Here is a 25,068-nt window from a genome sequence, read left to right as displayed (position 1 = left end):
GCCATAAAGATCACATGAATGATCTGAGTCCTAGTTAAAAATTAAAACCCTCTAATTATGAAAGGCTATAAAGCTATAAAAAGGATTCCATATGTTTAATTCCCATCCAAATTAGAAGTCCATGATGCCAATATATATTTTTCGATTACTTCATGTTTTTACCAATAGAACAATATGAATCCAGATCACAAGTACCATACTTTCTAACTGGAAGTTGACAGTAAACTCACCAACAGACTTAAAAATGGAACTGTTGTAAAACATAATACCATTGATTCCACTCAAATGTTGTAAAAGAAGCAGACCAATGCCAGTCTGCATCTAATAAATACAACACAATGATACTTTACTTTTGTAATCATATTCTTGCCAAGTAAGCAATAAAATAGCAACCAGTTTATGCAAATTCACCAGCACACACAAAATCATCTTAGTCCTGGTGATGAACCGCATTGTGTGATTCAAAATGAGTCAACCAGAAAATTATCTATATGATTTATCAAAAAAAAAAAATTATAAACATTATGAATCGCAGAATCGCACTCAGAAAAATCACATAAGTCTATCATATTCTTAACTATGCAAACATATGATCTCGGAAAACTTTATTCTGAGTTGTTGATTTCCTGTCTCCACTACACTTTGAAAGGAAAAAATATTTAGATTAGTGACAAATATGACCTTGATGGGAAATGCATATAAACTGTTGGAAATTTGTTTTCAAGAAATTTAGACTGCAGACTGAAGAAAACTCAAAACCAAACAAGCTAAAACTCCATTGGAATAGTATCGGATATCCATGACTCAACAACTCCATGTGAATGATAAGCAATCAGTCAAGAAGGGAAAAATAGAAACATATATGAATTTGACATGGAAAATGATAAAAATGCAGTTGTTTTGAAATTTTATTTGATTTCAACAGCTTCTAGGGTAACATCAACCTAACTTCCTCTAAGAGCTTGCAATGAGGCTTCAAAATCTTCATTACCAATTTTAGGGTGCACTCATAAGAACATTAAATTTGATATTAAGATTTCACATAACATGACATATGGTGATAGGTTTAAAATGGTTAATACCAACTCATTCAATTGAAAAACATAAAGTTCATTATCAAAAACTTCCCAACCATCTTGGAGATTCAGGGATAAAAAATAACCCCATAACCAAAATAGCACAAGGAACTACACCTACATAAACACAAAATAATGGGAAAATAAACAATTCTCCAAAGCTTCAAATCAAATCAACATGGAAAGAGTCGAATCTGGGATAAAAGCATGGTTCCCACTTGGAAATAAGATCAGATATAGAGAAAAAAACATAGAAGAAATATGATTTTAAATAGTTATCAATTAGAATGCAAATATTGTTAAGAAACTTGGCCAAATGAGAGGCATAATAACATCTAGGAAGCACAGCTGAGTGAGGACGGCCAATCACTACTTAAAGCAGTTATAACATTCATCTAAACTGGCCCTTCAACTGCAAATTCATATCTATTAACAAGAAACCTTCCCTTCATTCAAGTAAAAGTAATCTCCAACATCCAACAAAACCGAAAATGGAACTTACCTGCAATGGCTAGAGCCCTCCAACCAAGGAACAACCCAAATAGATGTGCCAACATGATACCAATTGCCATAGAAAGTTGTTGCAAAATAGCCACTTAGTCATTTTTGCTTAAAATCTTTAATTTTCTAGAAACATGTGTGATTTTGGTGAAGTTATGACAACTGTGTTTTTGTCACCTAGATTATGAAGATATCAGGTCTATTTCATCTTATGGCATTGTTTGACCCTGACGAAAGACAAGCAACACCGGTAATACATATTGTCATAATTATTGGATATCTGGGCATAAATATCTACAAGGGCAATAATTTCACAGTGGAAATTATAGGCTCATTGTACCAAGGTTTGTGTTTGATCACGTTCATTGCTCATCAATCCTATTCCTTCCTCCCCATCAAGAAAAGCAAAGGAGCCATGAAGGACATTGTGTTTTCCTTTGTCATGTTTTACCTTCAAGAAGTGAAAGCATGAAAGCTTTTGATCAGAGTATTTTATTAGAAGAACTGAGATTCTGCTGAAATCACCTCAGTAAACTCAAATCTTGGATCTCTCAAGAAAAAAAATGGTTCTCCTAAAAGCCCTGAAGCTATCTTGTGTAGTAAAGTATTTTTTGGATACCTTACATGTGGCACTACTCTATCTATAAAAACTCATCATATACAGCTCAACATCCTTCATGATCTTTTTACAAGGTGTAGAAGCTTCTGCAAAATTATGATAGTATTGCAGACTTGTTCACAATCGAAGTTGTGAACAAGACAATCAAATATTATGAAGAATCTACAGGGATTTTCAGTTATAAACAAAAATTTTGCAGCAATTTGAATAAATGATGCAACACACCTGAAGATTCCACGTTGAAAAACAGTTAAGATGAAGAAACTTCATAAGACTGTGGAACAATCTCTTTTGAGGCAACTCTCACCTTGAAATCAGAGGTGCCTTGAAAAAGTATCTGCAGGGAACCTTGATTTTGATATCTCGATATTATGTAGAATAATGTTATAAACACATGAATGCAAAATATCTTTCCTCACTATGGATTAGTTGCCTCGTGACTTAAGGCCAAATGATCACCTTAAGATGAAGCTATAAAATATTTGGATTAATAGCAGGTTGCCGATGGTTTCATTCTTGATATTCAAAGGGAACTATGAAGTTTGGATACAGCTATTGATGTTGTCTATCCAACAAGATGATGATCCTCTCCTTCACCAATCATATGCCTTGATTCAAAGACAATTTGTGGATAGGTACTCATTAATATAGTATTATCTACACAAATTATCCTCCTCAGTATCTGGCATAATAAATTCTTTTAATTCTACACACACTGGTACTCATGATATATCATAAATGTTGAGGGATATGTGTTACTCTCTCTTCAGGGCCTTTAGTCTTCCCTATTCTTTTGTAAATCTAGGGAGCATTTATCCATTACCATCAAAGGCATATTCCCATTCATTGTTTAGGTGGAAGCTAGAATATAGAATTGGACAACGACTTTAACACAACCTTCAATGATCATTTGATAACTAAACTTCTTGTGCATCAAAGGGGTGTAGTGTACCTCTACTAACAATAGCTATCTGCGTAATCTCTATTCATCTATGTCTCCTCTGTGTATAGTCTCGATAATATAATTTCTACGTTGTTGTATACATTGATCTCAACTTCATTCATATACAGTAATCTCAGTTGATCTCTCCACTTTATGTAAGTATACTCTCGACATTCTTGTATATATGGAATGATCTCGACACAACAAACTTGGTGTATAATTTGCTTTATAGCTCACATTACCCTTGGTTCAATACTCAACTTTATGACACTTTCTCCTCGCTCTCTGGTATGGCACAATCATAGTATATTATATCGTTGTTGCAGTAGTTTAATGGATGACTCAGTTAAATTTTTGCTACAAGGATCTTCGCACATCAAATATGTCTCATTTTTCTCTCGTCTATACTCCTACGAGAGTATCTCTTGATGAGCTTCTTCCCAAGGACAGAAATTATATTGATATAATAATATTAATATGGCAGTGGTGAGTATTGAATGATGTAACTAAGTAATCCGAGAGGAGTAGGACATTCTCTGATGATGCTCAAAATTCAACCTTGGCACTATTGTGAAACCCTCTACATCTGTAACCAAATCAGAGAAAGGAACCCTCTCCTGCAGCGATAGTTGTATTCATATAGGGAATCTGGATAAAGGCATTACCTCTGACATGATAACCCAGGGGACAACCCCAATCCTGAGGGAGAAAGAGACAATGTAAACCTGTACAAACAAAACACAAATGCAAGTATACAAAACTTCAACATAACAAAGACATCAATGTAATAATGTAAATTTCAATAAGTTATTTACCAACTAAACGTGGAGCTTACCAACAAAATTGTGACTGCCAAAATACTGGTGAATGTTACAAGATGTGACTCTCCCGCTAGGTGGCTCTGGATGATGCCAGGATACACCAAGAACTCATCTTTACAATTTCAATCTTCCAAATATTATTATAGAATCTAACGTATGTCAAAGCCCATTTTATAATAAGTTGATGAGAATCTATTATGATTCTATTCATCATACTAGTAACAGAGAGATAGCATTGTGAGAGTTTGATTACTTTTTAATAAAATGCAAGGCCAACTAGTAAAAAACAAACAACCATCCTTGTAGAGGAGATCCGTTGAAATCATTGAAAATTTATGTGAGACCTTTAAACTGAACAACACTCATCATGTCATATCTAAAAAATTTGAATTGACTGAGTTAAGAGATCCTCTTCTAAATAAGTTGTTTACTCACCATAAGAAGGAGACGTCTACCAACTTTCTCAATCAACACAGCACTGACAACAGTCATAACAAGCTATACATAAATAGTCCAATAGCTTTCACATGATTAAGATGAGGAACAATAAATCTTTTATTATAGTGAAATATTCCTAGCTTGCATTGCAATTAGTAGTGCCTCATGATCAGAAAGAAACATGAACATCACCAAGTCCAAGGGTTGCAACATTAGCAGATTAAATTCTTGCTTTAAATGATAAAACATTGAAATCAATACATATTTTCTTAGGCAAGCGTGTAATAGAAAACAATAATTAAAATCAATAGAAGGTCCATAAAGATCACATGAATGATTCGTGTCCTTAGTTAAAAGTTAAAACCCTATAATTATGAAAGGCTATAAAGATACAAAAAGGACTCCATATGTTCAACTCCCATCCAAATTAGAAGTCCATGATGCCAATATATATATTTTCAATTACTTCATGTTTCTATCAATAGAACAATATGAATCCAGATCACAAGTACCATACTTTTTAATAGGAAGTTGACGGTAAACTCACCAGCAAACTTAAAAATGGAACTGTTGTAAAACATAATACCATTGATTCCACTCAACTGTTGTAAAAGAAGCATCCCAATGCCAATCTGCATTTAATAAATACAACGCAAGGATACTTTACTTTTGTAATCATATTCTTGCCAAGTAAGAAATAAAATAGCAACTAGTTTGTGAAAATTCACCAGCACACACAAAATCATCTTAGTCCTGATGATGAACCACATTGTGTGATTGAAAATGCGTCGACAAGAAAATTATCTATGTGATTTATCCCAATTTTTTTATTTTTTTTATAAAAATTATGTATCGTATAAGCTTGCACTCAGAAAAATCATAAAAGTCTATCATATTATTAACTATGCAAACATATGACTTATAGTCAGAGGCATTGCATATTTTCATTCAAAGATCTTGGAAAACTTTATTTTGGGTTTATTTCTTGTCTCCACTACACTTTGAAAGACGAAAATATTCAGATTAGTGACAAATATGATCTTGATGGGAAATGCATATACATTGTTGGAACTTTGTATGCAAAACATTCAGACTGCAGACTGAAAAAAACTCAAAACCAAACAAGCTAAAACCCCATTGGAACATTATCGGATTTCCATGACTAAGCAACTCCATGTGAATGATAAGCAATCAGTCAAGAAGGGTAAAATAGAAACATATATGAATTTGACATGGAACATGATAAATTTGCAATTGTTCCGAAATGTTACCCTGAGTTCAAAAACTTCTAGGGTAACATCAACCTGACTGCCTCTAAGAGCTTGGAATGAGGCTTAAAAATCTTCATTACCAATTTTAGCCTACACTCATAAGAACATTAAATTTGATATTAAGATTTCACATAGCATGACATATGGTGATAGGTTTAACATGGTTAACATCAACTCAGTCAATTGACAAACATAAAGTTCATTATCAAAAACTTACCAGCCATCTTGGAGATTCCAGGATAAAAAATAACCCCAGAACCAAAAGAGCACAAGGAACTACACCTGCACAAACACAAAATAATGGGAAAATAAACATTTACCCAAAGGCTCAAATCTAATGAACACGGAAAGAGTCAAATCTGGGATAAAAGCATGGTTCCCACTTGGAAATAAGATCAGCTAGAGAGAAAAAAACATAGAGGAAATATGATTTTAAATAGTTATCAGTTAGAATGAAAAGATTTTTGAGAAACTTGGGCAAATGAGAGGCATAATAACATCTAGGAAGCACAACTAAGTGAGGATGGCCAATCACTACTTAAAGTAGTTTATAACGTTCATCTAAACTGGCCCTTCAACTACAAATTCATATCTATTAACAAGAAACCTTTCCTTCATTCAAGTAAAAGTAATCTCCAACATCCAACACAACTGAAATGGAACTTACCTGCAATGGCTAGATCCCTACAACCAAGGAACAACCCAAAAAAATATGCCAACATGATACAAATTGTCACAAAACGTTGTTGCAAAATAGCCACTTAGTCATTTTTCTTAAGATCTTTAATTCTCTAGAAACTTGTGTGATTTAAGTGATGTTATGACAACTGTGCTTTTTTCACCTAGATTATGAAGATATCAGATCTATTTCATCTTATGGCATCGCTTGACCATGTTGAAAGAAAAGCGACACAGGTAATACATATTGTCATTATTGGATCTCTGGGCATAAATATCTACAAGAGAAATAATTTCACAGTGGAAATTATAGGCTCTTTGTACCAAGGTTTTTGTTTGAGCACATTCATTGCTCATCAATCCTGTTCCTTCCTCCCCATCAAGCAAAGAAAAAGAGCCATCAAGGACATTGTGTTTTCCTCTGTCATATTGTACCTTCAAGAAGTGAAAGCGTGAAATCTTTTGATCAGAGTATTTTATTAGCAGAATTCAGATTCTGCTGAAATCACCTGAGTAAACTCAGATCTTGGATTTCTCAAAGAAAAAAAATGGTTCTCCTAAAAGACCTGAAGCTATCTTGTGCAGTAAAGTTTTTTTTGGATACCTTATATGTGGCACTACTCTAGGTATAACAACTCATCATATACAACTCAACATCATTCATGAACTTTTTACAAGGTGTAGAAGATTCTGCAAAATTATGACAATATTGCAGTCTTGTTCACAAATGAAGTTGTGAACAAGACAGTCAAATAACTTATCCTTGAAGAATTATCTGTTATGAAGAATCTATAGGGATCCTCAGTTATAAACAAAAATTTTGCAGCAATTTGGATAAGAGATGCAACACACCTGAGGATTCCACGTTGAAGAAAAGTTAAGATAAAGAAAGTTCATAAGACTATGGAGTAGTCTCTTTTGAGGAAACTCTCACCTTGAAATTAGAGATGCCTTCAAGAAGTATCTGTAGGGGACCCTGAGTTTGATATCCAGATCTTATGTAGAATAGTGTTATAAACACCTGAATGCAAAAGATCTTTCCTCACTATGGATCAGTTGCCTCATGACTTAAGGCCAGATGATCACCTTAAGATGACGCTATAAAATCTTTGGATTAATAGCAGGTTGTAGATGATTGCATTATCGATATTCAAATGGAACTATGAAGTTTGGATACATCTATTGATGTTGTCTATCCAACAAGATGATTGTCCTCTCCTTCACCAATCATATGCCTTGATTCGAAGACAATTTATGGTACTCATTAATATAGTATTATCTACACAACTTATCCTCCTCAGTATCTGGCATAATAGATTCCTTTAATTCTACACACACTGGTACTCGTGATATATCACAAATACTGAGGGATAGGTGTTACTCTGTCTTCAGGACCTTTAATGTGCCATCCTCTTTTGTAAATCTAGGGAGCATCTAGCCCTTGCCATCAAAGACATATTCCCATTCATTGTTTAGGAAAACACTAGAATATAGAATTTGGAAGTGAATTTAACATGACCTTCATTGGTCATTTGATAATTGAACTTCTTGTGCATCAAAGGGGTGTAGTGTACCTCTGCTAACAATTTCTATCTGCATAATCTTTGTTCATCTATATCTCCTCAGTGTACAGTCTCGATAATATAATTTCTACACTGTTGTATACATTGATCTCAGCTTCATTCATATACAGTAATGTCGGTTGATATCTGTACTTTATGTAAGTATACTCTCGACATTCTTGTATATATGGAATGATCTTGGAACAACAAACTTGGTGTATAATCTTCTTTATAGTTCACATTACCCTTGGTTCGATACTCAACTTTATGACACTTTCTCCTTGCTCTCTTATATGGCACAATCATAGTATTTTATATCGTTGTTGCAACAGCTTAATGGATGAATTAGTCACATTTTTTCTAAAAGGATCTTTTCACATCAACTATGTCTCATTTTCTCTCGTCTATACTCCTAGGAGAGTATCTCTTATTGAGCTTCTTATTAAGGACAAAAACAATATCGACATAAGAATATTAATATGGCAGTTTTGAGTATTGAATGATGTAACTAAGTAAAGGAGAGGAGTAGGACATTCTTTGACGATGCTCAAAATTCAACCTTGGCACAATTGTGAAACCCTCTGCATCCATAACTAAATCAGAGAAGGGAATCCTCTCTTGCACCAGTATCTATATTCATAGAAACTTTTGCAATTTTAGTGAAGTTATGGCAACTGTATTTTTATCACCTGGAATATGAAGGTATCTGATCTATTTCATCTTATGGCATCATTTGACCTTGACGAAATAAAAGCGACACAACTAATACATATTATCATAATTATTGGATCTCTGGGCATAAATATCTACAAGAGAAAAAATTTCACAGTGGCATAGGCTCATTGTACCAAGGTTTTTGTTTGAGAATGTTCATTTGTCATCAATCCTATTCCTTCCTCCCCATCAAGCAAAGCAAAGGAGCCATGAAGGACATTTTTTGGCATGCTGGGAAAAAGTTCCTCCGTTCTTTTCCTTGAGGGCCCAAATACCCCTTTTGTGATACATTTTTGATCTAGAGAAACGACGTACTCCCCTTATCACTTATTTGTTTCTTGAAACCCTCTGCTTCTGATGGTAGTCTCTCCTTCTGCTGCTACAACAATCTCTTCCTTTGATATCAACGAGAGAAGACTTAGAGTTTTACTATGAAATGCTGCAATTTTACTACTAGTGTTTGGGTTTTAAAAAAGGTTTGGTGCACCTAGTTTGGTAACAAAAAGATGTGTAGAAATTAGTGATTTTTGTTTATATGCCCAGTTTGGTCCCTTGGATCCTAATATAAAATGCATTGAGTTTTCAGGAGAAAACGGCCTTGCCTCCAAAGAAAAAAGAAGACCAAAGAGTCCTAGATGTTGAAGCCCTAAAGACCTTATAATTTGTTGCTAAGATGAAGCAGTATTTGGCTGTGAAGTTTAGTTTGAGATTAGGAATGAAGCAACATGGTGTAAGTTTCCTAGGCAACGTGAACATAATATACCCCACTACTAAATTTTCAGCATATAGACAAGTAAATATACAAATAATACAAATCTAAATTGTGTCATCTCCTTCCTTCCTGCTATGAGTCGATTGCATTAGAAGATGCATTGGTTTCAACAAATAAATGAGACCTTTTCAAGTGCATGTAGCACAAACAACTAGCTCTAGAATTTCCAAGCCTTTCTAGTGTAAAAGTGATGGTTATGTTCTGAACTTAGAATACCCATGTAAACAAAGATAGAAACCTAAATCTAAAGCCCGTTTTCCAACATACAAGTATAGACATGAATAATGTTATGTAGCTGCAAGCCAATTCTTTTAAGAATTTTGTAAAATATTTTTAATTCAAACACATAACAACTTCAGAGTTATAGATTTTGAGTCATAATTAAGAGAGGATTGTGATTTCCAGGCATTAAGAAAAATTCACAAATGTTTACCTTGCATCTATAGTCATCATCAAAAGAATAAACCTAGGTCTATTGTGCAAGTACAATAAAATTCATTTAGAAATTTCATAAAAAATTGAGTCTCTTGTCCTACCAATTAGGGATAGTTTGTAGTGGTTAGATACCAGTCTGGTGAGCAAGCTAGTTCAATACCATGCCTAGTCCAATGGGGTGATTTGACTAGTTTTGATTTAGATAGGACCTACATATGAAAAAACATTCAAATAATTGCATTTCTTCCTCATGTTGGATAATAAGACCCTAGTGCATGTTTCTACTAAGAAAAACTAGTAGAACACTTGCATGATAAAGATAGGATAAACATGCAGGGGGGGTCTATAAAAAATTATCCAGAACTAAAGCTAAATTACTGGCACTTTTCATTGTCTAAGACTAAGAAAGGGAAGCAAAAACACAGATTGAAATTTGAAATTGTAAACAATGAAAGAACATGGAAAGTTTTACTTCTACTTCCATTTCAGTGATCAATAAACAACCTCCTCTAGTCTCTTAAGAAGACCGTTAAGTTTTTCCAAGACTTGTTAGTGATTTTCCTGCCATATCGCTCAATGTGGCTCTCAAAGGTAGAGAGTGAAATATTGATATGGAAATATGCATGGGTAATGAAATTTCTTGAAATAAAGATGCACATTCAACACCTAGAAGCATCGGAACCCACAATGGCAAGCTCACATATAGGGCAAAGATTTCCTTGTATGAATAGAACAAAGCATGTTGTACAATATGAACAGGACACATCCTTCTGATTAACCATGGTATATAGGTGTAAAATTTGTTGCACCACCAACAAAAGGCTTTCTGAAATCAAAATCATAATTCAGTTTTTTGGCATCTTGTAGCTACCTTTCACATGCCTACAAAACTTTTTGTACCTTTGTTGAATGGTTTGCAGGGGTTCACCTTCAAATAGTCATCAAGCAAGGCTAGTTGTTGTACTAAATCCATCCCCTATAACAAACACCCATGGTATTCAGAAAAGCCAACCACAAAAGGAGTTTTTGAAGGTTCCTATTACTAAAATAAACTGCAAGCTCTTTCTGTTGAACAATATCATCCTTAACTTCATTTCTCTTAAACTGCATCTAAAGACCCAAAACACAATTTCAAGCTCACATATAGCACATAGATTTCCCTTTATGATTGGAATAAAGTGTGGTGTACAATGTGGATAGAACACATACTTCTAACCACGGTATAGAGGTGTAAAAGTTGCTCCAAAAACAACAAAATGGTTTCTGAAGTCATAATTCAATGTTTTTAGCATCCTGCAATTGCCTCGCACATGCCTATAGAAATATTTGGACCTTTGTTGCATGGTTTGCAGTGGGCTCATTTTCCAGCAGTTATCAAGCCATGTTAGTAGTTGCACTGAATTTCCCTAGCCTATACCTATGGTGTTCGGTAAAGCCAAGTTGCCAACCTCAAATGGACTTTTTGAATGTTGCAATGAGTAAAACAGGCTGCAAGCTCTTGTTATTTGACAGTATGATCCTTAACTTCCTCTTGATCCCCATTTGAAGATCCAGAACACATTCTTTAGAAATTCCAATCAATTTCTTCACCTTCTCAACCTCCTAAACATAATCTACATCAATAAATGGAATTGCGTGCAAGATTGTAATAAATAACCTTAATGCTTCACTAAACTTCCCATCTATTGTGGCTTTGTAAGCTAACTTCCCATGTGTTGTGGCTTTGTAAGCTAATCTAAGTTTCTCAACTAATATAAAAAGCTTAAATACCAAAGCTCACAGACCTCTAACATTTGAGCTAGCAGTCTCACTAAAGCCTCCCTCTATTGCTAAGAAGATCATGGTGTAGAAACAAATATAGGGAGGTATGTATGGTTTCCCATGTAAAGATGCAAAAGCAAAGGTTTTAACTTTTAATGGAGTGAAATTCTTAATATTAAGTTGTTGACTTGAGAGCTACATTGCCATATTAATGTTACTAACAACTGCATTCCAACCTGCAAGAAAAGATTTTTTGTATCCATATTTGAATTACTGGCATAGGTGGTGATGATGTAACTAATGACATTATGAGTTGTACATGTAGCATTGGCAGCTTAGACATCTATAGGGAGCTTCAAATCTTCTACATCCCATCCTACCTCATCGTCATTGTCTCCTCTCACTTCTCTATCATCGACCACTACAACCTCACCATTTTGTTTTTCAACTCCAGAAGTGTCAAGGTCTTAACCCCTATTTGATGCAGCTCCTTCATTCTCTTCTTCATGGACTGCACCCCTCGCATTATCCAACCCACTAGAAGTGTCAAGGTCTTAACCACTATTGGATGCAACTCATTCATCCTCTTCTTCATGGACTGCAACCCCTGCATTATCCAACCCACCCTCAAAAAGGCCTTCGGTAACCCTCAATAACAACCATTTACGATTGCGATAAATTGATGGACGAGGCACAATAAGTGATGATTTATTTCCAGATGGCAAAGTGGGTATATTTCCACCTAACTATTAAGTACAAGCATATCAGCAATCTTTGTAAGCCCATGAACTGTTGCACTCACATATGGGCATTGTGAAATTGACCCATAACATCATTTTATATTTCTGCAATCCCCAACATCTTCAAAAACTTATCAATATTGTCCATGACAAGACACAAAATGAAAGCCTTTCAAAATTCTTTAATCTCTAGTGAGAATATTCAATAATGCCAAAATTTCCTTACTAAAGGGCCTCAGTTCCAAGTGTATACTAGCAACCTTAAAATCTCTTTGTTTTCCAGAAGAAACATCAATTGGAATAGTTTCACCCTACATTGATAAGTTAAAACATGCCTTCTCATCTTTGAAAAAGTGAAGAGACGCTGAAGGGAAGCCCTTCATATGCAGCTAAGCAATCACTACCTACCCAAAAATCAGTTCCTAATCATGCTCTTAACATTGTCATACTTCCTTTTTATCAGTGCGAGCTTGAATATATACTCATGCATCAATCTGGATGAAATGGTTATTTCCAACTCATTCAAGAAATTGACAAAATTCTCATACACCTTCATTATACATACTTGAACATCAAGTGTTCCAATAAGGCCATCGTTTATGTTCGGAAGACAACAAAGCACAATTGTCACCCCGACACCACTCTTAAGTTTTGACACAAATAATCTTATGCAGAGAACACTGTACAAGCTTCTTGCTTCCAATGATGATTGCATGCTTGCTCATCGAGGCTACATTTTCCATGTCATCTGACTAAATGTATTTAACAAATGGAATATGGAGGTTGCCAAGTACAATCCTCTGTTGCAAAACCAAGGTCGTTTTCTTTTCTTCCTGCATTATGTCACTCTTCAGTCCCAATAATATCTTCTGGCCCAAGAATAAGGTTTTATTTTCTTGCACAAAATATTGTATCCATAATTACTCAACGACTCGACTTCTTCATCACCTTATTCCTATGATTTTCTATCACTTGGTTATGACCCATATCAGTGACTCATATCAAAAAAGGCAGCAGTTCCTCAAAGTCGTTTAGTCTTTGCTTCGTGCATTGCATCACATCTCCCAAGTCCCAACACTATCCTTTGGCCAAATAATAAGTTCATATCACCCACCATCAACATCCAAACGTATTAGGACAACATTCTCCATAGGGCTAAACAACAATGATCATCATCTTTGATCGAATTCATGGATCCATCCCTTCTTATTTGTATAAGTTGAGAGTATTTTTGAGTTGCAAATTGATGAGTCAACAAAAAATGGTCATTGTTGCAGTATAGGGTGCCCTCATAAACAACAAAAATAGATATTTCTCTTTGAAACTTGAGCATATTCAATAATGCCAGCATTTCCTTACCAAAGGGCCTCAGTTCCAAGTGTATACTAGTGACCTTAAAATCTCTCTGTTTTGCAGAAGCAAGATCAATTTGAATAGTTTCACCCCACACTGATAAGTTAAATCATGCCTTCTCGTCTTTGAGAAAGTGAAGAGCCGCTGATGGGAAGCCCTCCAGATGCAGCTAAGAAATCACTACCTATCCACAAATTAGTTCCTAATCATGCTCATAACATTGTCATACTTCCTTTTTATCAGTGCCAGCTTGAATATATACTCATGCATTAATCTATATGACACGGTTATTTCCAACTCATTCAGGAAATTTACAGAATTCTCAGACACCTTCATTATACATACTTGAACATCAAGTATTCTAATAAGGCCACCGTTTCTGTTTGGAAGAAAACAAAGCACAATTGTCACCTCGAGAACCACTCTTAAGTTTTAACACAGATAGTCTTATGCAGAGAACATTGTACAAGCTTCTTGCTTCCAATGATGATTGCATGCTTGCTCAGCAAGGCTACATATTCCATCTCATATGACTAAATGTATTCAACAAATGGAATATGGAGATACCCAAGTACAATCCTCTATTGCAAAACCAAGGTCACTGTCTTTTCTTCCTCCATTGTGTCACTCTTCTGTCGCAACACTATCTTCTGGCACAATAAGAAGGTTTTTTGTTCCTGCACAGAAAATTGTATCCACAGTTATTGGACGAATCAACTTCTTCATCGCCTTATTTCTGTGATATTTTATCACTTGGTTATGACTCATGTTAATGACTGTTGATTGATTGGTCCTCAAAGTTGTTGTCTTTTCTTCCTGCATTGCATCACTTCTCCCAAGTCCCAACACTATCCTCCGGCCAAAGAATAAGTTCATATCACCTACCCTCAACATCCAAACGTATTAGGGCAACATTCTCCATGGGGATAAATAAAAATGATCATCATCTTTGATCCAATTGATGGATCCATCCCTTCTTATCTGAATAAGTTGAGAGTATTTTTGAGTTGCAAATTGATGAGCCAACAAAAATGGTCATTGTTGCAGTATAGGGTGCCCTCATAAACAACAAAATTAGATCTTTCTCTTTCAAAATTGAGCATATTCAATAATGCCAGCATTTTCTTATCAAAGGGCCTCAATTCCAAGTGTATACCAGTGACCTTAAAATCTCTCTGTTTTGCAGAAGCAACATCAATTTGAATAGTTTCACCCTACACTGATAATTTAAATCATGCCTTCTCATATTTGAAAAAGTGAAGAGATGCTGATGGGAAGCCCTTCAAATGCAGCTAACAAATCACTACCTATCCACAAATCAGTTCCTAATCATGCTCATAACATTGCCATACTTCCTTTTTATCAGTGTCAGCTTGAATATATACTCATGCATCAATGTATATGACATAGTTATTTCCAACTCATTCAGGCAATTAACAAAATTCTCAGACACCTTCATTATACATACTTGAACATCAAGTGTTCCAATAAGGCCACCATTTCTGTTTGGAAGAAAACAAAGCACAATTGTCACCCCGAGCACCACTCTTAAGTTTTAACACAAATAATCTTATGCAGAGAACATTGTACAAGCTTCTTGCTTCCAATGATGATTGCATGCTTGCTCAGCAAGGCTACATTTTCCATGTCATCTGACTAAATGTATTTAAAAAATGGAATATGGAGGTCCCCAAGTACAATCCTCTGTTGCAAAACCAAGGTTGTTGTCTTTTATTCCTGCATTATGTCACTCTTCTGTCCCAACACTATCTTCCAGCCCAAGAAGCAGGTTTTATGTTCTTGCACAGAAAATTGCATCCATAATTATTGGACGGCTTGACTTATTCCTCACCTTATTTCTGTGACTTTTTATCACTTGGTTATGACTCATGTTAGTGAGTGTCGATTTATTGCAAGAAAAAAAGGAATCAAGTCCTCAAAGTTGTTGTCTTTTCTTCTTGCATTGCATCACTTCTCCCAAGTCCCAACACTATCCTCTAGCCAAATAATAAGTTCATATCACCCACCATAAACATACAAACGTATTAGGACAACATTCTCCATGGGGCTAAACAACAATGATCATCATCCTTGATCCAATTCATGGATCCATCCCTTCTTATCTGTATATGTTGAGAGTATTTTTGAGTTGCAAATTGATGAGCCAACAAAAAATCGTCATTGTTGTAGTATAGGGTGCCCTCATAAACAACAAAACTAGATCTTTCTCTTTCTAACTTGAAATCAATCATCCCACTGTCATGCCCAATAGCAATAATATTCATACCAAGATGTGCTTCAAGGATCCAGAAGCAATCATGGTCTCTATGAAATGTCTGGATGCCTCTACAGTACTTGGATACATCTCAAACTCAGATACTTTTATCTTCTAAATTTTAACAATAATATCATGGCATGGATGGAACATCACATGGGACATATAGTTCACATGCCCTCTTAAAGGTTAAAAAATCCAACTTCCCAAGCTTGGTACCCGAGAACAAAACATACTAAATTTTCACAAATGAATTATCTACAAATTTTTCACGTGCCCTCCTAAAGTATTCAACTTCCCATGCCTTGATCTCTGAGAACAAAACTAACTTTTCAAAAATGAATTATCTACAAAATTTTCACATGCTCACTTAAATTATCCAACTTGTGAGGCCTTGGTATCCGAGAACAAAACAAACTAACTTTTCAAAAATGAATTACATACAAACTAAGATGCTACTCAAGAAAGAGGAGTAATAGAAAAATAAAAGCAGTGTTCCACGGGGACTCGCTCCCCCCCCTAGGGGTCTAGTTTCCTCGCTCCCCCGCGCTCCGGGGACTTGGGGACGAGTAGGGGACGTTTCCCCGCGCTCCCAAAATGGAGGAAACTCAGGGGGACGTGCCAGGGAAACGTTTCCCTTCCCTGAGGGGACGTTTCCCCACGCTCCCAAAAAAATGGCTTTGCTTATAGTTTATGATTTAATAGACCTAAAGTGGTACAAAGCTACTCATGTTTTGTATGGGGATAACGTCTTGTACTGTCTTTTGGTTTCAAAAAGCGTTATTTTATAGGGTCAGTATCATGGAAATTTGCTGGACCATATAGCACGTACATGAATTTTCCCTTTTAAAACTTCTCCTTTTTTTCTCAAGTGATGGCTGGATTACAGTGGGGAGATAACTGGAGTGATAGGCAAAGAATATGAGACATTCAGTTTGTGTTTTTAATTTTCATGACATTTGACATACAAACTATGGAAGGAGCACCTATGCCATGTGGGAAATAATTGGGTGGACTATAGACTAACATGCGTTTACTGCAAGCATGACAAAATACTATGGGCAGCAAGAAATCTCAGGAACTGTCGTTATATATGAATTTATACAGTTACAAAATTTACACAGAGCACAGTGGCTCAGCTTGAATTCTCAAGTCTGAAAATTATTTTCACCCCCGAAATACACTGCTAGTTTGAAGTTTGAACTGCATGGCATTGCTCTAATAAGGTAGACAAATTATCCATGCCAGCGTTGGTCACCCAAGTTGGTTCGCAGATGGTCATCCTGCAGTTAATGTCATTTGATAGTAAACTGTCAGAAACTCTTTCATGTGATCTTCTCATCTCTCCTGGAACTAAAACTATTCTTTCAGCATATGGTGTACTGTCTGTATTATATATAATATAACAAACTTTCTAGCTGTTGACAGTTGTATCCAATACAACTGGACAACCCATTGTAGTTGCCCCTTCTACTGCCAATGCAATGTTCCTGATCTGTTCATTTACCTTTTCACAGAATTCAGTGGCTACCTTATCAAGCTGAAGCTCTCCCTTTGTCTGACCAAAATTTAAATTAGTATTTGACCAAGCTGAATTAGAATTTTAAATTTATTATTTTATATGATATTATAAATTTGGATAATGTCAAATGATATTCATATCAATGATCATGCTTTGCAGCTTTTCAATTAAACCAAATTGTCATAGTGGACTCAATTAATAAAATATATTTTATATTTATAAATTTTTAAAACCCTGACGCTCCCCCACGTTTCCTAAAAAATGGTAGGGAGCTTTTGCATAGGCCGCTCCCGCGCCCCCTCGCTCCCTCGCCCCCTCGTCCCGGAACCTTGGTGGAACATTGAATAAAAGTAAAAATTAATATCTCTAATGAAATAGACATAACTTCACCAAGCAAATGAATTTGCATGCCATTCAATCTTCTTGGTGACCATCTACTTCTGACATAATCAATGTCAAGCTGGGATTAAAAGAAGCAGCCCAGTTCACTCCACGGTCATGGGATTCCAAAATATATTGGACAACAACATCACCCTCCCCAAAAATATCTATGTTCATTTGTCTTAACCTTAATATCATCAGTAGACGATTTTACTCCTTGGAGCACAAATATCCCATACATAATCAGTCTGATCCAAGGGGCTTCAAATGACCAAATCTTCCTTAGGATGAAAAGAAGCACACATTACACGAAAAATGTCGCTAGTAAGGTCACATGCAATTTCAAGATTGCCAGTTCCATATCTTTATTGTTTGTTCGTCATTAGCACTGACAATGTAAGGATACTCATTGTGAAACTTAACTCTCCGTATATAGGCAGTGGTGCATATTGTAGCTCCATATATTGACCTTAAAGTCATTCCCTATAACATTAACAAGTAAATTGGAGTTATAACAATTTTTCATAATTGTATTTTTGACTGTTATGTCATATGACTTGTAGTTAATATCATTTACAATCGAAGACACTACTCTTTAGATGTCCTAAATATACATGCACAATGTCTACATAAGAAGCTACATGACTGGGAAGCTTCACTAAACCTACCAATTCTAAAAGAATTGTGTTCCTTGGATGGGACAGGGTGGGAATTTTTCTTGCAGCTCTCCTTTGGCTAAGTGGCTGCAGTATGAGAGATATTTCTAAGCCTACCAAAATCACCAAGGACTTGTAATATGGCACAATCCTCGCCCATTCAGAAGGTTTTAAACTAGGTATACCAGTTTGATTACCTTGTGACCTTCTTTTTCCTTGTGTGTAATTTCTCACCCCACCCTCCATCTGGTAGTAAGACTAAGATATTCCTCATAGATCTAAACAACAATTGACTCAAAAACAAGGAAATATAACATTTTCTTCCCAACCACCCAAGCTAGACCCAATTGACACCACTAAAAAACTTGCCAATAGACGTGTGTAATTTCCAGACATTTTACAATACAATGCAAGTAAAGGTAATCTCCTAGTTGATCCATGAAAATTTTGTCAAAATACATGATGGAATCACACAACACCAATGTGTTCAAGACCCTCTCCACATCACCAAGGTGTTAGAGACCCACCATTCAAGGATATAAAAATGTATCCATTGAAACCCATATCAATTGTCCAATTGATGGAAATACTAAAAACTGAACCTTGGTGATCTGTTTTAAAGTGCTGCTCAATCTCTGAAATACATAAAAAGAGGTTTGCATGGAGAAAAAAATATGCAATAAATATCCAAGCCAGTTGGCTTACCTACACACACAAACACGACTGAGCCTTGTGAAAATGTACTCCTCTAACTGACCCATCATTCTCATGAAATCTATCAATGTTCCCATCTGATAATTCCATAATTGAGTAACCGCACCGTGAAGACTGGCAGGATCCATGGCATTTTCATATAAAAGCTCAACCCCTTTACCTAGTTACTCTGGGACTCAAATTTGGTCGACATTGCAAATGATCTTCCCGCCTATATACCATAAAAGGGGTTGAATTAGCATACAGAACCAATACAAACCCTAGACCGAACCCCACATGCAATGTCATGAATGATCCAAACCATTTGCCCCATATTTATGTGGTATTATAGTGATGCGTTATTATTTCTCCTTTAAGATTCTTATTTATAACAAATGTTTTGAGGCATTCCCCTCCTTTATGGGGACAAATTGCTTAATGTAAATTTTATAGATGGCCTTGTTCTCACTACAAAGCTCATTCGGTCATTTAGTGGAGGGAATGATGCAATGTCTTGATATCGTCACTACATCAACATGCATCATGATTAATCAAGAAAAGATAGAGGCCTTTATTATTTGGCAGGAAGACTTTCTAGATTGGCTTGTCAATTAGGGGATTATTATTTCTTAAGAGAGCTTAAGGTTGGGTTCCCTCACTTACCTTGATAGTTCCTCTTCATAGAAACTTGAGGTAAGAGAATTCAAAGAAACCCTTCAAGTTATGATTATTTATGTGTTATTTTCACATATTATGGAAGGAACTAAAACTATTTTATGTTATTTTGTAGTAACCTTTATGCTTGTCTCTAAAATAGAAGCTAAGCTTCCTAATACAAATCATTTTGTTCAAAATAAACCTAGTCATATGCTTTGTTGACCTCCAAGACGGTAATAACTCCATTAACTACTGATCACATAAATTTTGTTTCCCACCACCATCATATACTGCATTCTCGATGATTTTAAAAAAGTGATTCTCAAAAGAATCCTGAGAGGCCCTCAAAATAGAATCAAAAGATCCTCCAAGACCTCGTCATGGCACAAAGATCACGTCAGCCTAAATGAAGGGACAAGTTGACTTAAAGAGAGAAATTTGTACCCCTCACAAGCCTATAAATAAGAAGGAACTCAACCTCATTATGACTCACTAAAAGAAAGTTCGTTCTTCTCAAGATAGAAGATGGTAAAAGGACGAAAAGGAAGGAGAAGAACTAGATCTAAGTTTTTGGGCCTCTCTCTCTCTCTCTCTCTCTCGTGTTAGGGTTTCTACATTTGATGGGCAAAAGAATTTGTTGGGGAAGTCGAAGTTGCAGAAGAATTTGTTGGGCAAGTCAAATTTTCAGAAGAGTTTGTTGGGCATATCGAAATTGTAGAAGAATGTGTTGGGCAGGTCGAAGTTCTAGAAAAATCTGGTGGGCAAGTCGAAATTGCAGAAGTTGTTGGAATCAACTTCTTGGCATTTTCCCTGTTTCATGCAGTTTCATAAAAAGTCTACCCCAAGTTTCTAGAACTTTCTGGACTGTTACCCTACCCATTTACAGAAATTCATTCCTTAACATTTCCTAATTCTGATTTCCTTCAGTTCCTTGATTATTTTGATTTTGACTTATTTGGGGTATAGTGATGGGATTTTTAACTTTCACATTAATAGTAAACCCTTAAAAATAATCCAAATCCTATTATAATCCTTCATGCTAGTTTATCATTTGGTTTCTCATTATTTTTTTGCTAAGATGGAACACTTGAAGAAAAAAACTAACCATCAATTCCTTAGTAAGGAGCATAAAATGATCTCTTTGATTTTGTTGGGAACAAGTGTCAAATAATACACAAACTCCTCAACCTTTTTCTATAGGATAAGTGTTGACGAATGTACAAGAATGTATCAAAATAAGTAACAGCACAGTTAAAACCTCAAATTATTTTACAACCATTTGGAAACAAAATGTTGTTCACAAATGCATCTGGATCTCTAGCAATAGAAGGTAAAACATAATGTATTTTTGATAGCCCTCTGGATAACAAAAGGCTAAAACCTACTATATTTTTGGCAACCCTTCAAGGTTTGGACCATACTAATCCTACCAACCATTCATGTCTTGACAATTCTCTTAAGCCACTTTGGAAATGAAATAGAAGAAACCCTTGCTAAAACTGAAAATAAAAACTTAATAAAAAATTCGCAAATGCTAGTTATCGTCATTTTATATTCGAAGGAGATTTTAGGATTATTTCAAATAGTTTTAGTTGAATTAGAAAAATGAGATAGGCTTCCTATAAGAAACCATCCATTTTGCATGATGTTATGTAATTTTCATCTGTTAAAATTGAAGACAAATATGTTCAATTAAATCCCACAAATTTTATTATTCTCTTAAAGTAGCTCCCAAGGTTCTTTAAGAAAATCATTACCCTTGAAGTCACTCCCCAAGGTTCTTTAAGAAAATTATTTACCCTTGCAAACCCCCAAGTTCAGGGGCCGGTTGCCAAGTTATTCAATCTAATTAAACTATCACTACAAAATGGCAGTTAAGTGACCCTATCTACTCAACATGGAAACCTATTCTTCATCATGGGGTTGCATAAATGACATTGTCATTTTCGAAGCTTAAAATAAACCAAAAAACCTGCAAGCCCTAAATTTATCAAACCCTGATCATTTTAATGAGACCCCCAAACAAAACACATGGAAAACCATAATCTATTCCAGAATAGTCTTTTTACTTAATAAATAAGATTGAAGACCCAATACATTGTTCAATGACTAAAATGTATAGCTAGGAATGGTTGACTTAAGACAACTTCATTAAAAATATTGGGTATGAAACCTCAAACTGAGAAGAAAACATGAAGATACGAACCTCATGTCTAGAGAAATATTTTGGACCATAAGGAGAGTGGAGCGAGTGGAGCGAGTGTCTCTGAACTTATCTCACTCCCTGTATTGATCGCTCTCCCTACAATCCTCGTAACATTTTCTATGAGGGCTTCGACTCCTTCTGGGGATGTAGCTTTTGTTGCGGCTCTAGTTTCCTCCCATTTCATCCCCTGCAGAACTATTTGATACGAGTCAAATGTGAGAGAATCTATGAACAAGTATTTACACAGATAGCTTTGCTCTTTGGCTTCTTGTGGCTATCTAGCTGATGTGCCAAATGCTTTCTTAGAAGTATTGTGATATTCCCTGGCTTCACAAATGGAGAGAGGGAAAAGGAATAAACTTAAGTGTGTGGGATAATAATGGTTTATCTCAATTCTTTAACTCACATTAAATTGATATAAATTAAGATTATACATAAATCATTTATAAATTAGGTAATTATTTATTATTAAATTGGGATTTTATATAAATTATTTATTTATTTATTAATGTTAATTTATAGTGATTTTTAATATATTTTTGTTAAATAGAATTATTTGAATTATTATTGTATCAAGATTTTTGTTGATTTTTCTATTATTATATTTTAATCCGCTTTAAACATGTTTAAAATATGCTTTCATCTTCATGTGTGGAGGTTATCTATTTGCATATTCAAAGAGTTGTTTTTACCTTTATATGTGGAGGTTATCTACTTGCATATTCAAAGAGTTTTGATGTAGCTTTTTCCATCTCTGAGATCTATTTTACAAACTTTTCAGATATGAAAATAAAACAAAAAACATATACCTGTACAAGAGTGGTTATTCCTTCTAGCAACAATAATGAAACCCTCTAACCACTGGTCTTTGATTTTGGTAGTTGATCTGTTGTTGCAAACCCTTGAGGATCTCAATTATAGATAATCCTCTCATACCATGTAATATTTTTCAAGTTCAAGAGGACAACTATCTTGTGTTTCTTTCTCAAATAACTCAGATCTTGAATTACTTTAATAACTAAATAAAATTATGAACATGCAACAGTCACACATATAACTATAAAACCTAAACAGTGGACGCAGAATAGTTTTTCAAGTACACACATAATTCTCTCCTTCAAATCAGCTTATCATTAATGACCAAAACTTAGAAGGACACGTCAAAACTGAGGTTTTCCACTTCCTGGACACTTAGATCTGCTTTATCTCCTTGCTGGATACTCAAAATCACACTTTACTAAATTGTTGTACAACACTGTTCAATATGGATTCTGATCTGATCTTGGCTCCTCTCCTATGCTTTGAATCCGCTCAATTGATATTTCTTTGATCTCTTGTCTTTTTTATGTCCAAAAATGTTTGCATACAACTTCTCTCATCTTGTTCTATTTATGCTCTCAGACTCTAATTGAGAAAATTAATCTCCCCTATCTTAGCAACTAATCTCCTTAATCCGAGCAACCACCTTTTCTCAACACTTATGTGTACAACTAAGATTAGATCAAATACAAATCACTAATATTCCAAAAATATCTAGAATATTTCATTTAGATTTTTAAAGAGTTAGGAGATCCAGTGAAATTGATATTTCACTTTTATTTACTAAGTGAAATTACAAGATGGTATTATTTCACAGTTTTACTAGGTGGTCATCAAAAGTTGTCTTGAACTTGAATGCAAAATATCTTTCCTCATTATGGATCAGTTTCCTCATGACTTAACGCCATATGATCACCTTAAGACAAAGCTATAAAATTCTTGGATTAATAGCATGTTGCAGATGATTGCATTCTCGATATTCAATGGGAACTATGAAGTTTGGATACAGTTATGATGTTGTCTATCCAACAAGATGATGATCCTCTCCTTCACCAATCATATGCCTTGATTCGAAGACAATTTATGGATAGCGACTCATTAATATAGTATTATCTACACAGATTATCCTCCTCAGTATCTGGCATAAAAAATTCCTTTAATTCTACATACAGTGGTACTCGTGATATATCATAAATTCTAAGGGATATGTGTTACTTTGTATCTTCAGGCTCATGAAGTTCCTGTGAAAACCATACTTCACACATTTCTTGAGATTTAAAAAATGTCCCAGCCAGAGAACAAGGATATAGTTAACCGAGCTCTGCATATATTCATACCACAACTATCACATATATTTCTCTTGGTAGAAAGCAAGATACCTCTAAGGATCCATTATATGAAGGAAATACTAGTTGAAGAGTGCCATTCAATTTCTAATTTGGTTCACATTTTCCAGCTTACTTATGACATTCAAACTTGTTTTATAGCTACCAAGCCCAAATTGTGTCATAGATGCTAAATTCTCTCTGTCGCCTTGGACTGTATCAAAACACTCCCCCAGAAAATAGACATCTAGCTATAGAGATCGTTGGTGATCCAGGTGGATATTGGTGGCCACCTGCCAAGTCCACCTGGACCCCCACCATTGTCTTTCTCAGCATTTTCAGTTTCCTTAATTGTAGCACAACTTACTATTTTTAGCAGTTTTTCGGGTCCTGAACTTCCGGAGCCGTTTTGAGGCCCTAAACGACGTTTTTTGGGGAATCCGGGGGCAACACGAGTCCATGGAATGGACTGTGTTGCCCGTTCCAACAATGATAGTGCTCGGATAGATCTTTCTAATGAGCTATTGTACGCGTCAAATGGAGATCATATGCCAAAGTTACGACCCCTGGAAGTTGATGTACCAACTTACCCCCAAACGGGGCCCACAGTTTGGCGTTTCATCTCCTAGGGTTAGGTTTTGGAATGTTAAGGGTTTTTCCATTGTTTCTCAACAATAAATAGGCCTTCGAGCCTCATTGTAACAGAGTTCAGAGGCATGTAGCCATCACATCTCTTCTCAGAGATAAGCTACCATCGCCCTAGCTAGTTTATTGCCATTTCTGTTTGTAAGCATATTTCAGTATTTTCCATTAATGAAATGAAGTATTATTTCCGCTGCATCTTTGTGTA

At 35.3% G+C, this 25,068-nt stretch overlaps 1 long non-coding RNA gene across 1 annotated transcript; it reads right to left on the bottom strand.

The window, feature by feature from the left end:
* Positions 1 to 4,790: 4,790 nt before the first annotated feature.
* LOC149182988 (uncharacterized) lies at positions 4,791 to 22,386 on the bottom strand. Its single transcript, XR_016257663.1, has 3 exons — positions 22,075 to 22,386; positions 5,887 to 5,951; positions 4,791 to 5,030 (listed from the first exon to the last, which is right to left on the bottom strand). It is a non-coding gene; the product is annotated as an uncharacterized LOC149182988 (long non-coding RNA).
* Positions 22,387 to 25,068: the final 2,682 nt, after the last annotated feature.

The sequence above is a fragment of the Pinus tabuliformis genome, chromosome 3_2 (genome assembly GCF_031772625.1).
Source record: "Pinus tabuliformis cultivar Carrire ecotype Pingquan chromosome 3_2, CPIR1, whole genome shotgun sequence".
NCBI classification, from domain to species: Eukaryota; Viridiplantae; Streptophyta; class Pinopsida; order Pinales; family Pinaceae; genus Pinus; species Pinus tabuliformis.
The sequence above is the reverse complement of the archived record's forward strand: the minus strand, read 5'-3'. Positions and strand labels throughout refer to the sequence as shown.